A 16,414-nucleotide genomic window follows, 5' to 3' on the forward strand; every position below is an offset into this window, starting at 1 on the left:
CCAACTCTGAGTGACCCCATGGTCTGCAGCACCCCAGGCTTCCCTTCTCCATCACCAACTCCTGGAGCTTACTCAAACTCACGTCCATTGAGTCAGTGATGCCATCCAACAATCTCATCCTCTGTTGTTCCCTTCTCCTTCCACCTTCAATCTTTCCCAGCATCAGGGTCTTTTCAAATGAGTCAGGTAGCCAAAGTACGGAGTTTCAGCTTCAGCATCAGTCCTTCCAATGAATACTCAGGATTGAGCTCCTTTAGGATGGTCTGATTGGATCTCCTTGCAGTCCAAGGGACTCTCAAGAGTCTTCTCCAACACCACAGTTCAAAAGCATCAATTCTTCGGCACTCAGCTTTTTTTTTTTTTAATTTTATTTTATTTTTAAACTTTACATAATTGTATTAGTTTTGCCAAACATCAACTTTCTTTATAGTCCAACTCTCACATCCATAAATGACTACTCGAAAAATCATAGCTTTGGCTAGACTAACATTTGTAGGCAAAGTAATGTCTCTGCTTTTTTAGTATGCTGATCATGGCTTTCCATCCAAGGAGCAAGCGTCTTTTAATTTCATGGCTGTAGTCACCATCTGCAGTGATTTTGGAGCCCCCAAAAATAGTCTCCCACTGTTTCCATTGTTTTCCCATCCATTTGCCATGAAGTCATGGGACAAGATGCCATGATCTTAGTTTTCTGAATGTTGAGTTTTAAGCCAACTTTTGCACTTTCCTCTTTCATTTTCATCAAGAGGCTCTTTAGTTCTTCTTCATTTTCTGCCATAGGGTGGTGTCACCTGCATATCTGAGGTTATTGATAAGTCTCCCAGCAATCTTGATCCCAGCTTGGGCTTCATCCAGCCTGGTATTTCACATGATGTACTCTGCATAGAATTTAAATAAGCAGGGTGACAATACACAGCCTTGACATACTCCTTTCCTGATTTTGGAATCAGTCTATTGTTCCATGTCCAGTTCTAACTGTTGCTTCTTGACCTGCATACAGATTTCTCAGGAGGCACATCAGGTGATCTGGTATTCTTTAATTCTTTAATAATTTCCCACAGTTTGCTGTGATCCACACAGTCAAAGGCTTTGGCATAGTCAATAAAGCAGAAGCAGATGTTTTTCTGGAACTCTCTTGCTTTTCCAGTGATCCAACGGATATTGGCAACTTGATCTCTGGTTTCTCTGCCTATTCTAAAACCAGCTCAAACACCTGGAAGTTCAAGGTTCACATACTGTTGAAGTCTGGCTTGGAGAATTTTGAGCATTACTTTGCTAGCGTGTGAGATGAGTGCAATTGTGTGGTAGTTTGAGCATTCTTTGGCATTGGAATGAAAACTGACCTTTTCCAGTCCTGTGGCCACTGCTGAGTTTTCCAAATTTGCTGGCATATTGAGTGCAGCACTTTCACAGCATCATCTTTTAGGATTTGAAATAGCTCAACTGGAATTCCATCACCTCCACTAGCTTTCTTCATAGTGATGCTTCCTAAGGCCCACTTGACTTCACATTCCAGGATGTCTGGCGCTAGGTGAGTGATCACACCATCGTGATTATCTGGGTCATGAAGATCTTTTTTATATAGTTCTTCTGTGTATTTCTGCCACCTCCTCTTAATATCTTCTGCTTCTGTTAGGTCCATACAATTTCTGTCCTTTTTTGTGCCCATCTTTGCATGAAATGTTCCCTTGGTATGATTTTCTTGAAGAGATCTCTAGTCTTTCCCATTCTATTGTTTTCCTCTATTTCTTTGCACTGATCACTGAGAAAGGCTTTCTATCTCTCTCTGCTATTCTTTGGAACTCTGCATTCAAATGGGTGTATCTTTCCTTTTCTCCTATGCCTTTCTCTTCTCTTCTTTTCACAGCTATTTGTAAGGCCTCCTCAGACAACCATTTTGCCTTTTTGCATTTCTTTTTCTTGGTGATTGTCTTGATCCCTGCCTCCTGTACAATGTCACAAACCTCTGTCCACAGTTCTTCAGGCACTCTGTCTATCAGATCTAATCCCTTGAATCTATTTGTCACTTCTACTGTATAATTGTAAGGGGTTTAATTTAGGTCATTCCTGAATGGTCTAGTGGTTTCCCCTACTTTCTTCAATTTAAATCTGAATTTTGTAATAAGGAGTTCATGATCTGAGCCACAGTCAGCTCCCAGTCTGTTTTTGCTGACTGTATTTACTGGTGAAATGCTATTAATAGATTTTAAACACTCTACTAAATAGGCGAGTTTTGTTTTTTTTTTTTTAGGTGTGGGTGGACCATGTTAGATTGATAACAAAAAGTCTTCCATTCTCATGCATCCACATGCTTTGCCAGATGACTTTACATGCATTTCCTCACTTCTTCCATCTGGTCGGCTTTGACCAACAGTGTGAGCTCTGAGTTGGGGCTTCAAGAACTCATGCATGTTTTATTCTCTTTTGGAACTCTGTTCAGTATAGACTGCACTAGCCTACCGGAAGATGAGTGACATCTTCGCATCACCCTCTATAATCCTGGCCAACAGCCAGCCAGCCAGCCACCAATGTGGAAGGACAGCCTCCCTAGATGAGCCAGCCCCAGATGACCTGCCAGTTGGACACACATCTAAGAGCAGCCCGATCAGTATCCATCCAAGACTGGTTAAGATCAGCAGAACTGCTTGTGTCCTGCCTGGGATTCAGGACACCCTATTCCTAAACATGCACTTTGACATACTGAGTATTTTAAGCTGAAGGAATTTTAGGAATGGGAAGGCCTGAAGGACCCTTTGACCTTCTCCTGAAGCAAATTCATAAAACCTTCATGTAAGAGCTGCCCTCCTCTACCATGAGGAAAAGGAACATCCTTATCTCTGAAGATGGAGGGATGCTGCCAAGAATCCAAATAAACAGACCTTGCCAAGTTTCTTGCAGGTCACTACACTTAGCTCAGATGCCTTTTTTTCCTACTACATTTCTACAACTTTCTGCTCTTTCTCAAGTGTGGCATGAATAACCACTTGTTCAGGTCTTTATTTCCTTGTGCTGCTGAGTCACGTCAGTCGTGTCCGACTCTGTGCGACCCCACAGACGGCAACCCATCAGGCTCCCCCGTCCCTGGGATTCTCCAGGCAAGAACACTGGAGTGGCTTATTTCCTTATGAGGGCTCCCATATCACATAAAACTTAGATTAACAGAAACATGCAACTTTATTTAATATGCCTTTTGTTTCAGAAACCCACTCAAGAGGTTTCAGAAGGAGCAGAAGAGTAGAAGGGAAAATATATATATTTATATTTCATCTTCTATATACCAGAACAAATGGTAGACTAACCAACAATAACAAATGTGTCTTGTATGAAATCAATCTGTTTTAGCATGGTTGCAATGCAGGAAGGGCTAACTGATATAGTGCAGAAAGAATAAAAGAATCGATACAGTGTTGATAAATGCTGAAGCTATGCAATAGATATATATAGAAATTATTTATTTTGAGGTATATTTTAATATTTCCATAATAAAGACATTTTTAATGTTTATTCAATCAATGGAAATCAGAGATTATCCTGAAGTATTCCAATAGCAGTAAGGAGATTCCTTAAGGCAAAACAAAGTCTTGAGAACTTCCACTAGCTTACTTGTAGAACAAAAGAAAATAGGAAGAAAGGTTCCTTTAAGGCTACCATGCTATCCAGACCTCTTCTGTTTGAACTAGATTCATATCGAATCCCTTTGAGCATAAGTGTATCTCTGCTCCACACATCCTGAACAACAATTATATAATGTAACACAATACTTGTTTCTTATTGCTTTATGAGTTTGTCATGTCATGGTCGAACTAAAGAAAATATAAACCCAAAATATAGTAATTATTTTAATCTGGGTAGCTGTTAGTAGAATACTTGATGCCTTCTGGTACTTCTTTCATGCTTTGAGTCTTAATTCGCTGATTTTGCATTGTTTCTACTGGAGTCTACTTTAAATTCCATTAATGAAATATAAAAAAGGCAAAAAGGAATAGAATAAATCAAGATTACATTTTCACACTGAACTATTATATGCTACCTTTCTAAATTGAAGAGAAACACAAGTATTTTAAAATTAAATGTCTTGTTGCTTTTGTTAATATATTCTGCATAATAATCATTCCTAACAGCCACTTGTTTTTTACACTTAACAGTAACGGTGTCATGTTTACTCAAAAACCTCTGACACTATTGTTCTCCAAAGGTCCTACTGAATTATAAACGCTTTCTTCCTTGAAGGAAATAATGTAGTGCAAATTCATATAATTTAATCTCAAAATATGGACATTCCTACTTCCTTTTAAATGAACCAGAATCTGACCAGTGAGGTAATTGATCAAAAAACAGCTTAGAAGGCAGCTAGTTCAAGATATTAAAATTTATCTTGGTGGTATTTTTCACATTCTTGCTATTTTCTGTTAATAATAATTTTTCACAAACATGCTCAGGTCAAATTTCTAAAGAGAAAATATAATAAATCAGCTTCAAAAGGAAAAAAAAAAAAACTCTCATGATCACTGTTTCTAAAAGCCTTATATCTACTGCAGCAGCTACACAAAGCAGCCATGTCAGCGGCTGTCCATCTGCCATTTCTAAAGAAGGCATAGAAGGTAATCAGCCCCCAAAAGTGCTGTGTTGACATTCCTCTTTACTGAGAAACAGCATGAAGTTGCTGCTGCCACCATGATTTCTGGGGGTCGGAATTAACTTCATGCATGCTAAATCATTAAATAACATTTTTCAACTAAGAAGCTTGAAATAGATCAGCAACTTTTATTATAATCAGCAGGAAGAGATATATTATGACATTGGTATCCAAATTGCAGCTTTAAAAATAACTCAATGGATCTGCGTAATAGTCTGGCTTGGTGTCATATCATAGAATTATGTAAATTGCATTTTCTTTTCAAAAATAAGAGCTTGAGAATTAGTGACACTTTGTAACACAAAGTGTCTTATACAAAGCCATCTGACATTTTCAGGATGGGGTGGATGTCACCCTCACTTCCCTGGGACCTCAAGTGCCCCTTTACACAACTCCATTTTATGCGCTTGTCAAGCTAAACGATTCCTTTCATTCCAAAATTAGGTCTTCTAGGGAGGAAGTCCAGCATATTTCCATAAGCCTAAAGTGTGATCTGAATCACTCAACACCTTGAAACTGGGAAAGAATAAACACAAAGAAAATGAAAAGGCTTTTGTTCCCCCACATGCTTGGCTAATACCATAAATCAATTTACAAGTGTCATAAACACGGTAATCCTGAAATAACTGTTAATGGGCTTTTTGCTCTGAAAACAAAGGAAATATTGTACATTACACCTAAATCCATTCAAACTGTTTCATGTCACTGAAATGACAAGACAAAAGAATTGTTTGGAGTTATAATTCACCCTCCCTGCAGGAGATGAAAGAAATGTAGATTATTACTATGAGCCAATTGATTTTATTGGGAATATGTCACCATTAATTAATAATTATGTTGGATAAACTAATATCATTAATATAGTATCATTTGTTTGATTAAATAGCAAAATACTGTGCTTGAACGCTGACAGGAACAGAACTGAATCTAACAGTTTTTTGTCTGTCTGTTTTCCCTTTATTTACCTATAGATCCCAAATTCTTACCAAGCAGTATTCTGAGACAATATCTAATTCAAATCCTTTCAAAATGGAGAAAAAGAAAAGAACCAGATCTCAAGGTCACTTGACTACAGCGATGGAGAAAATGATCTATCTTACACCCCCACATGTAAGTCATGTACTGAGTCATTTCTCACAAAACTCTTACACAGTGTTAATCACCTCGTGAACTTTTTAAAAACTGAGGAATAACACAGATGTTCTAAAGTACACAAAACTTAGGTGTACAGCTCAGTGAATTTTTGCATATGTATAAATTTGTGTCACCACTTTTCAAACCGTTTAAGGAGTTCTAGTGGCACAAAGCATTATATTAGCTTCCTTCCTGGAGGGACTCCAGATGACCAGTTCACAAGAGAGCAAACCAGTTTGTGTTCCTCTAGCCTCATGCCATCCAAATGAGGGTGGCATCTGGGTTATGTGGGGTGGGGGACATGTATAATTATAATTTTTATTTATAATTTTTAAAGAATAAATTATATACAATATTTATTATATTAAATATAACAATTATATTTTTAAAAAGAAAATTTATTTAAAACATACATAGGTTTTAGATGGTTTTAATATGCCTTTTTTACTTTTCTGTATTAGCCAAATGTTTCTCATGTACATGCTCTACTTATAAAACTAAAATAAGGGCTCTCAAGTTATTTTTTGTACTTGCTTCATGAGCATATTTGTAAGAGATTTTATACTCCTCAGGGCACATGCCACATCCTATCCATCCTTATTCTGCATGTCAAAACCATAGGAGACACTCAATAAACCTTTATAAATAAATGAATGAATGAATTTCATACACTCATTCACAAAAGAATATATTCTGCATACATGTACAATGTTGATAAAACTCTAAATACATCTTTTTTGTTGTTCTTTCAAAGACAACTCAGAAATTAAATTTTCCTAGTCATTAAACTAAGCAAGGATTGTATATGTAAAACATTGATGTAAACATTGCTAGGCTTGTTTCAATAACAACTGCTAACATAAGTATAACTTTCAATGAATATGATTAATTTTTATCAGGGTTTATTTGAGGCCAACTATTTGCATAGCTTTTAGTGGTTCTGACAATTGCCAACAGAAGTGAAGTACTACATTTTCTAAAATTTACTTTAGAATACTTCAACATAAACGATGTTAGAGTTGCACAGATATGATGTGTGTGTGTGCTAATTTGCTTCAGTCGTATCTGACTTCGCAATCCCATAAGCTGTAGCCTGCCAGGTTCCTCTGTCCACGGGATGCTCCAGGCAAGAAGACTGGAGTGGGTTGCCATGCCCTCCTTCCAAGGGATCTTCCCGACCCAGGGACTGAACTGGAGTCTCTCCTGACTCCTGCCCTGGCAGGTGGGTTCTTTACCATAGTGCCACCTCTAACCCATAATCTTCCCAGATGGCTCAGTGATAAAGAATCTGCCTACAATGCAGGAGGTGCAAGTTCAATCTCTGGGTCAGGAAGAGGCCCTGGAGAAGGAAATGGCAACCCACCCCAATATTCTTGCCTGGCAAATTTCATGGACAGAGAAGCCTGGTGGGCTAGGGGTCCCCAAGAGTCGGATACAACTTACCGACTAAGCACGCATGCATGCATAGTTTAGGTAATATTTGAAAGGTTTTAATCAAAACTCTTCTCGATTTCTAATCAAATGTAAAATTGGCTATTACAAGTGCTTCAGCTATCTTTATTTTTTTAAGTATCAGATGGCTTGTTCATCACCAGGAAAAATGTTACAAGAATGTTCCATGGTAAAACAAATAGTGTTCAAGATATAGAAGGACTATCTTGAAATATTTGTCCAGAAACAAGCACCCCTACATAAATAGGATGTAAAAATCAAGCAAGCCCTACAGCCTACAATTCCACTGTACTCTTGGCTAAGAATCCTACTCATTCCTGCATTGACAGTGATTTCCTGTTTCCAATTTAAAGAGGAGCTGAATACGGCAACTAGAACAGCAACTCAACACCTCTATGGACCCTTCCTGCAGAATTCTAACACAATGCCTTGAAGATTTAGCGCCCAGGACTCCACTGAGCTGACAGAGTAGAGGGTATAACTGAATGTGGTGTGCATGCTTGTGAGCACACATATATATGAGCACATGTGTACATTTGATGCTTAATAAATATTTATTTCCCTAGGAAACTTCCACCTAAGACTGTCCATGTCCCAAAGCACCTGATAACCATGTTGTGAGAGAGAAGAATGAAAACCCTCATCTTCTTTTAAGTCCTGGAAACTATCAGTATCTACAAAAATGATGAAAATAATGGATTGGGTCAAGATGCAAACATCAAGAAATTATTATATGATATGAACTTCCTATGCGGAGGCACTTTAAACAAAGATACTCATAAATCTGAAGAAGTTATATACCATTAACCTTAACCTTGGCTTCTTTCAAAGGTATAAAGAATACATTCCAACCACTGGCACTTGAGTATGGTCTTATATTTCCTTTAATATTCAAAAAGCACTTAAGGTTCTTATACTGACTGGGAGGGTCATCGCTGTTAACAATTGATAATGACTATCAAGCACATGAACAAGTCATTACTAAGTCATTCAGGGAGGATAGATTGGATGATGAAGACCACAATTGGGGGTATCTTGCTTCTGATTTTCTTTCTATACTACTTCACAGTTCAGTTCAGCTCAGTTCATTCGCTCAGTCATGTCTGACTCTTTGCAACCCCATGGACTGCAGTATGCCAGGCTTCCCTGTCCATCACCAACTCCTGGAGCTTACTCAAACTCATTCCACTGAGTTGCTGATGCCATCCAACCACCTCACAAGCACTTGTTAATTGTTTGCATCTTTTCAGTTTTGCTCCCACATTTCTTTTTCCATTCTCTGAGGTAAAAGCATCCAAGGCAATTTATTGGTTAAAAATGCTAAAGACCATATAGTAATGCTGTAACTTTCAACTTATTTTCTCTTTAAATTTGTAGTTCATAAAGTATTCTTCTTGGCAATTCAAAACTTTTAGAAGCAATATAATGAAGCAAATCAACTATGATAAGTGAGTTCTGGGACACAGTAAGGAAATAATATTTATGCCTCGTCACAGTCTAGGGGTTGCCAAAGTGGGATTTCTCTATTCAAGTTTATAAAAAGGTGTAAGTATTTTTTTTAAGAGTCTAATAGATGTACAAATGCCTAGTTATGTTAGAAATTTAAAGCTGGTCACTAAACAAGTTCTAAAAAGCAATCCTATTCTTCAAGTCATAAAATTCAAAGTGTGATTCCGAGGTACTTAAGAGAAATTTATAAAAAGCCTGCAATGTCCTTTGGTTGATCAATTACTCTTATTATGCAGTATAAGCATTAGATGGGATTAGAGCTGACAAAGTTGACTGATAATCCTTTGTACTCCTATGAGAAGAATTAATGCAGCATCCTGGGCTGATGACCTAGATCTCTAACCCCTTATTATTTTGTACTTGCTTTCCATGAACAAGAAAACATCATCACCTTATACATCATTCAGAACTGATTACCTTGTTTATCTGTACTATAGCTAGTTAGATACAACTTTCTGTGGTCGAGTTATATGGCTTCCGTAACACATACGTTAACAATGTGAAATAATCTTACGCCATTTGATTCTAATATTAATACTTTTTTAACTGTATTTAGTGGGTATTATCATATACCATTTTAAAGTTTTTGTTTTTTGCCTTTTTATAACAAAAATATACGCTTATGAAATTCTTATAGAAAATTATTAAATATGATACATATTTAAATAATTAACATGTAATTATAATAATTAGATGAAAAGATTACATATGTCTTTTCTTCCTCACCCTAGCCAACACTTAAGGTATGACCACTTCCAGATATTTTTCTATGGCAACATGTATTATATAATAATATATAATTTATCTATTTTTACACAAATGCTATCATGTATCTATGATATTCTGTTGAGTGAAAAGGCAAGTTGTGAACAAAGAAGAACCAAAGAATGCGGGTTTACCAACCAGTTCCACAAGGTTTGAGTCATGTCCCACTGCCTTTGCCCACCTGCTGTGCAACCAAAAGGAATTCAGGATGAAAAACAGGACGAGGCACGCTGTGTTTTGGATAGATGGGCCCTTAGATAGTCAGATGCATGGGCTTCCCAAGTGGCACAGTGGTAAAGAATCCGCCTGCCAATACAGGAGACGCAGTTTCAATCCCTGGGTCGAGAAGATGCCCTGAAGAAGCAAATGGTAACCCATCCCGGTATGCTTGCCTGAGAAATCCAGTGGGCAGAAGAGCCTGGCAGGCTACAGTCCATGCGGTTGCAAAGAGTCAGACACAACTGAAATTGTGTGCACACTATATATATATATATATATATATATATATATATAGAGAGAGAGAGAGAGAGAGAGAGAGAGAGAGAGAGAGAGAGAGAGAGAGATTGCTTCTTCTCTACCTCCTCAGAGAAGTTTTCTCATAGCTAAGTGAGTGGCTGCCTAAGGGCTATCATCCTCAGTAAGGTCTCTGAATAAAACTTAAATCCAAGAGTCTTATCTTGTGTGTCTTTAAGGCAACAAAATCATAAAGTCCTATTTATAGAACTAACAACTAAAGACCATGAGGCTTTTCCTGGGCAAGATATTTCTTTCTGCTCATTTCTGTTTAAGAAAAAATGATTGAAAAAATTGAAAGATTTTAAACTTCTCTGGCTAAAAATTATACTTAGGACCTGTGTCACTGCCAGTTTTAAGAACGTTTTTAAGTCCATCAGCATTCCCAACATTAATTCATTTGTTGGATATTTCCAAGTACAAAGAACATTCTCTCTACTATAGAAATTTTCTTTCATATTATATTACTTTGTGACTCCAAAGACAATACTATATGCTTTGTGCCAACTTAAAATTGGTACTTGCCTTCTGCCTCTACAAGGATTAATCACAAGCTGCTGTGACCACTGACCTCCAACACACCCTGCTTGCCACCTCAGTGGAGAGATCAGAAATGAGGCACTCTGTGCTCTGGGAAAAACTGGCAGAATAGGACTTCATATAGTTAGACACTTTCAGGAGATTTTATGAGCCCAATTTTTGCATCCCTTCATATCTAAAAAAGCACTAAGATGATAAATGGTGACATCTGCTTTTCGTGAGTAGCAATAACCTTCTGCAAAAATGTGGACTTGATTGCAGGTACCAAGTTTGCCAAAATCACATACATATACTGAACTTCCCCTTGAACTCTTCAGAGCAATTTCTCAGAACTAATATCTTGTCTCCCAGGCCGTTGTCCTCTTTTTGCTCCAAATAAAACTTAACCCTTACATTGTACACTTTTTCTCAATCAACAATTGGAATATCCTGAAAGAAAGTGAAGTTGCTCAGTCATGTCCGACTCTTTTAGACCCCATGGACTGTAGCCTACCAGGGTCCTCCATCCGTGGGATTTTTGAGGCAAGACTACTTGAATGGGTTGCCATTTCCTTCTCCAGGAGATCTTCCCAATCCAGGGACTGAACCTGGGTCTGCCACATTGTAGGCAGATGCTTTACCGTCGGAGCCACCAGGGAAGCCCATGAACACTGGAATGAGTAGCTTATTCCTTCTCCCTTCTTCCTGACCTAGGTATTGACCAGGGTCTCCTGCATCGCAGGATGATTCTTTACCAGCTGAGCTATCAGGGAAGCCCCTGCTGACTCTGCTTCAGATCGTATTCCTGCCGACCTATTAGCTATCTCTATCAGAAAGACTCAAACCTCAACATTTAGACTCCTTAAACAGCAAATCCAGAGGTGCATTCATTTTCCTCTTATGGTAATTTCCATCTCAGCACCATCACCCCCCCCGACACACACACAACCCACCATGATCAGAGCTAAAAGCTTGGGTCCCCTCAGTGTCCTCAACAAATCTTATTCATTTTTGTTCTGTCATTCAATCTATGATTGCCTCTCTAGATTCTCTTATTATTTCACTTGCTGTCATATTACAGCGGGCTTCTAAAATTTTTCTCTAACCGTTTCTCTAAGCTTTCATTTCTTTCTTCAAATTCTTGACCAGTTTATCGTTCTGAAACCCAGTAATCATCTTGTTCTTCCCGTACTGAAATCAGGTAGAAGTGGTTAAATACTTAGTGTTAAAGTGGGGCCAGGATCTGCAACCTGGATAGAAGGAAAAGGGGAGTGGAGTTTTTTATATATTTCTAAGCAAGCTCACTCTTCATAGGTATCTGTGTTATCCTGTTTGTAGACACACACAGATGCAAACTATAGCTGGGGACTAATTATCCTGAAGCCATGCATAAGTGCTGATGTGGTTTCATTGCTTCCCCATCAGGTTAGTATAATGTGCAAATCTCCAAGCCTATGGGAATATAATATAGAAACCCAACTTTTCTCCTTGTGTAAACTCACGGAAGGAGAATGGGTTTTCATAAAACAGACCTACATATTTCATAAATAACTAGATTGATATTTATAAAGTCAAGATACTACATCCTCCAAATATGGTATGAGAATGCAGTGAGGCAACATTTCTACCTAATATTGTACCTGGAACATCACAAGTTCTTAAAATTGGTAGCAATGTTGGGGTTTTTTTGTTGTAATTTACTCGTATCCTACCACCTTTTTCTCCCCTCATCACCCTAAAAGGAACCAGTGGTATTTACAAATATTTACAACTCCTTGGGCCCACTGTGTTCCCTCATGCTTTGCCCATCTAACTCACTCTCCCTGAAAAGCTCTATCTTCCTACTTTAGCCAGTAATGGCTTACTCATGTCTCAAGATTTTAACTTATATATTGATTTTACATATCTAGAGACTAACTTTGTTGCTTTCCTGAAAGCTAAAGCACACATATCATAATGTATATGTCTTTTTAACACCCCCATCACCTCACATAATTACCAAATTTTTGTGGGGTGTTAACAGTTAACATCTAATCTCTTAACTTGCACGTATATTATACGTATTGGTAACTATAGTCACCATGCTTTACATGAGATCCCCAGAACTTACTCACCTTTCACTGGAAGTTTGTGCCCTTTGACCAGCATCTCCCCATTGTACCCACACCTCAGCCCCTCTTCTACTCTTTGTTTCTGTGAGTTCAGCTTTCTTAGGTTCACAGATAAGTGAGAATATACTCATTTAAGTAAGAATAGCATTTGCTTTTGTCTTACTTCGTGTAATGCCACAACGTGTTATTTATTTACCAGGCCATATTCCCTCCAAAACTGAAAGCTCACAGGAACCAGGAATTCTGTCTCATTTACCCTCATATAGTGTCTAGCACATAGGAAATTACTCAATAAATGTCAGCAGAATGAGTAAACCTGAAACATGTATCAAATGCATTATCCACTAAAACCTTACCCTTCTCTTGGTACTCAACTATGTTGTAGCACTTCATCATTGCACTGTTCATACTATCTATAATTTTAAAATTCTCCAATCTATAGAGACTTTACTCGATGCCATGTGCCATATTTAGGGTTTTAGATTCATTATCTGTGACGTTAGTCTTGTATTCCTCTCACTGTGCTAAGTCACTTCAGTCGTGTCCAACTCTTTGCGACCCCATGGACTGCAATTATTAGTCAAGCTATATTGGGCGAGATCTGTAATTATCTGTTTGACCCTCTGTATTATCTCAACCTCCAATAGGTTTATCTCCTAAAAGAACATATCTTTATGTCTATTGAGCATAACGGGACTGAAATTCTGAGAGAGATCTTACTGGATTTATCCAACCAACACACATATGCTGACATATTGTTTCATTCTGGAGAGTTATAAGCACAGAAAACAGTCAAGAAGTTTGGTTTTATACACTTAGATGGAAATAAGTCCACTCAGAAGCCCATTAACATAATCACAGATATTCTCAAGTGAGCCAGCTAATACACTACCTCTGCACCTTACAACTATACAAGACCTACAGAGTTGGTTTATATTTTGAAATTCAGCTCTAATTTGAAATTCATTCAGCTCCATAACTACTAGCCCACTGTGATGGTCCAGAAACATTTCCTGCATCAGAGTAAAGAATTCACAATATTAAAATCAATGCGGTTTCCTGTTGTTAACCAAGGATCTGTTTCTTCAGTCCTGCAGAGATGAGGCAAGAATGGAGCACTCTTTGAAGCTAACAAATGCTTAAGGTCAGATCATCTCCATGGGATACAAAGCAAACCAGGGAGAAATAACAGCCAAATGGTATTTGAAATGTTCTATCAGAACGAGTATTGCTATAATATACACCATTCATGCATGACTGGGTACAGTTTTGTTCTCTCTTCAGTGTCTGAAGTATTGTACAATTTAAAAAAATATAGTGTTCTATCTCCCATTGATTAAAAGTACCACTATTTGAGAATTGTCATTACATTGGTTTATACCATACTGAAAGGCGTTTTACAAGTATGAAATCAATGTCACCCACAATTCCCTAAGTATAATATGCCTAATAATGCTGAAATGTTCTACTCAGCAAAAAAAAAAAAAAAAAAAAACAGAGCAAATACAAAGATGATATCACTAATTTTCTTAACCACAAATTATGCTCTTAGGACCTCTTCTCTCTTCCCCTATATCAATCTTTAGTCCTTTTCTCTCATTATCTTGGTCTTTCTCCCTCATATTTCTCTCTCCATCCTCTAACTAGCTCTCTGTCCTAGTCCTTGCAGTTGGTACCTCTCCCATCTTTGCCCTCCTCACTCATTAACTTCCGGACTCCCCACACCTCTTTCTGTTCTTCCCCAATGCACATTTTCTCCTCCCCACGCTTCCTATCATTCACCCTGCCCCCCTGACTTCACCATGCACTTTAGGGATGTCATTGTGCATGTATGTTTCAACCTACAAAATGTTATGTACATTAGCTTAACTGTTCTGCTCTAAAGTCTACAAGTCCCTCTTACAGGGTTTTTTTGTTCATGATATGATAAATAGCTACCATGTGTCTGCATCCCACCTTTCTTTTTTTATTTTAAATTATTTCCCACCCATTTTGTCCCAAGTATGGGCTCATGGTCTAACATGGAGCATCCCCAACATCTCACCTCTCCAGGTCACTGTGATACATGAATGTGTGACCCAAGTGTGAGTAATGAAAATGATAGCCTGAGAATGTTCAAAGCCTCTCTTCCTCTGTGGTTATGAATTTATTAAACCATGGGTCAAAAACTGTGATCATGGAAATAAATTCATGAAGAAAGCGATTTAAAGAAAAAAATGAAACATAAACACAAAGAGAAATATAGACAGATACGAGAGACATGAGAGCATTGGAGTCTTTGTTCCAGTATCTGTGAGGCCAGATCCATCATGTTTTCACATAGTTTTCACATATAAAATAATAAACTTCTTATTTTACATTAAGTAATGTGAGTTCGGGCTTCCCTGGTGGCTCCGTGGCAAAGAATCCACCTGCCAATGCAGGAAACACAGCTTTGATCACTGGGTTGGAAAGATCCCGTGGAGAAGAAAATGATAACTTACTCCTGTATTCTGGAAAATCCCATGGACAGAGGGCCTGACGGGCTACAGTCCATGGGATTACAAAGAGTCATACATGACTTAGTGACTAAACAAGAACGATACGAGCTCAGTTTTTGCCACTTGCAATTTATCTATAAAAATATGTAAATCTATATATTGGAGTATAGATTTGAATTCAGTGATAGGACACATGTAATTTCCAGTTTGGAGAAAAGCTAAGTAAGTATTCACCAAGTAAGTAAGTGCATAAAGAGTTGCTAAAATAGAAATTTCAGTTACCAAGAGACTCTACAAATACATTCCAAAGAATATGATAAAGCACAGCATTCACTAAGAAGGGGCCCAAGCTCCTCATGACATCAAAGACAAAGACTGAGAGCTTGATGGAAATTAGAAATTATTTCTCTGAAAAGACTTGGGCAGTGATTTCAATTTCCATTCTCCCCTAGGTAGGAAACATGCTATGGCTCCATCTTCTAAACTCAAACCAAATGAAGAAGAATTAGAGTTGGCAGGTGATTGTACAAATAGACTTCCAGTCACCATTTAAAACCTAAGTCTCAATCAGTAGAACAGAGCATACCTCTTCACTAGATAAGCAGTCTGCCATTTGATAAACAGCAAATGTGTGTGTGGTGTGCGCGTGTGCATGCTCTCAAATGTGTCCAACTCTCTGTGGCCCCATAAACTGTAGCACACCAGTGTGTCTCTTGCATTGGCAGGCAGATGCTTTACCACTAGCGCCACCTGGAACAGCAAATACTTACTAGGAAATACACAACTTTCCATGAATGAACACATACACACAGTAAACACAAAAGAAAAGCTACCATCATTGCTTTGCTTTAAGGCCGTTTTCATGTTCTTATCTAACTACTTTTACCTGACTCTATGTGTTCAGTCACAGCTCACTCTTTGGACCCCAGGGACTGTAGCCCACCAGGCTCCTCTGTTCCTAGAGTTTTCTGGGCAAGAATACTGGATATCCAGAAGCAGAAAACTGATTTTTTTCCCCTCATTGTCTTCAGTTCAGTTCAGTCGCTCAGTCGTGTCCGACTCTGTGACCCCATGAATTGCAGCATGCCAGGCCTCCCTGTCCATCACCAACTCCCGGAGTTCACTCAGACTCACGTCCATCGAGTCAGTGATGCCATCCAGCCATATCATCCTCTGTCGTCCCCCTCTCCTCCTGCCCCCAATCCCTCCCCCAAGCTGGTTTTAGAAAAGGCAGAGAAACCAGAGATCAATTTGCCAACATCCTCTGAATCATGGAAAAAGCAAGAGAGTTCCAG

At 38.3% G+C, this 16,414-nt stretch overlaps 1 protein-coding gene across 7 annotated transcripts in view; it reads right to left on the minus strand.

Moving 5' to 3' along the window:
• Nucleotides 1-16,414, minus strand: part of CHL1 (cell adhesion molecule L1 like) — a 224,720-nt gene that overhangs the window by 102,358 nt on the left and 105,948 nt on the right. The window contains exon 1 of one of the 7 annotated variants that reach the window (XM_055557735.1): nt 9,678-9,802. The exons of the other annotated variants lie outside the window; for them this stretch is intronic. The gene's annotated coding sequence lies outside the window, so the exon portion shown is untranslated. Of the gene's footprint in view, nt 1-9,677; nt 9,803-16,414 lie in introns of those variants that run through there. 7 annotated transcript variants of the gene reach the window in all.

The sequence above is a fragment of the Bubalus kerabau genome, chromosome 20 (assembly GCF_029407905.1).
Source record: "Bubalus kerabau isolate K-KA32 ecotype Philippines breed swamp buffalo chromosome 20, PCC_UOA_SB_1v2, whole genome shotgun sequence".
Lineage (NCBI taxonomy): Eukaryota > Metazoa > Chordata > Mammalia > Artiodactyla > Bovidae > Bubalus > Bubalus kerabau.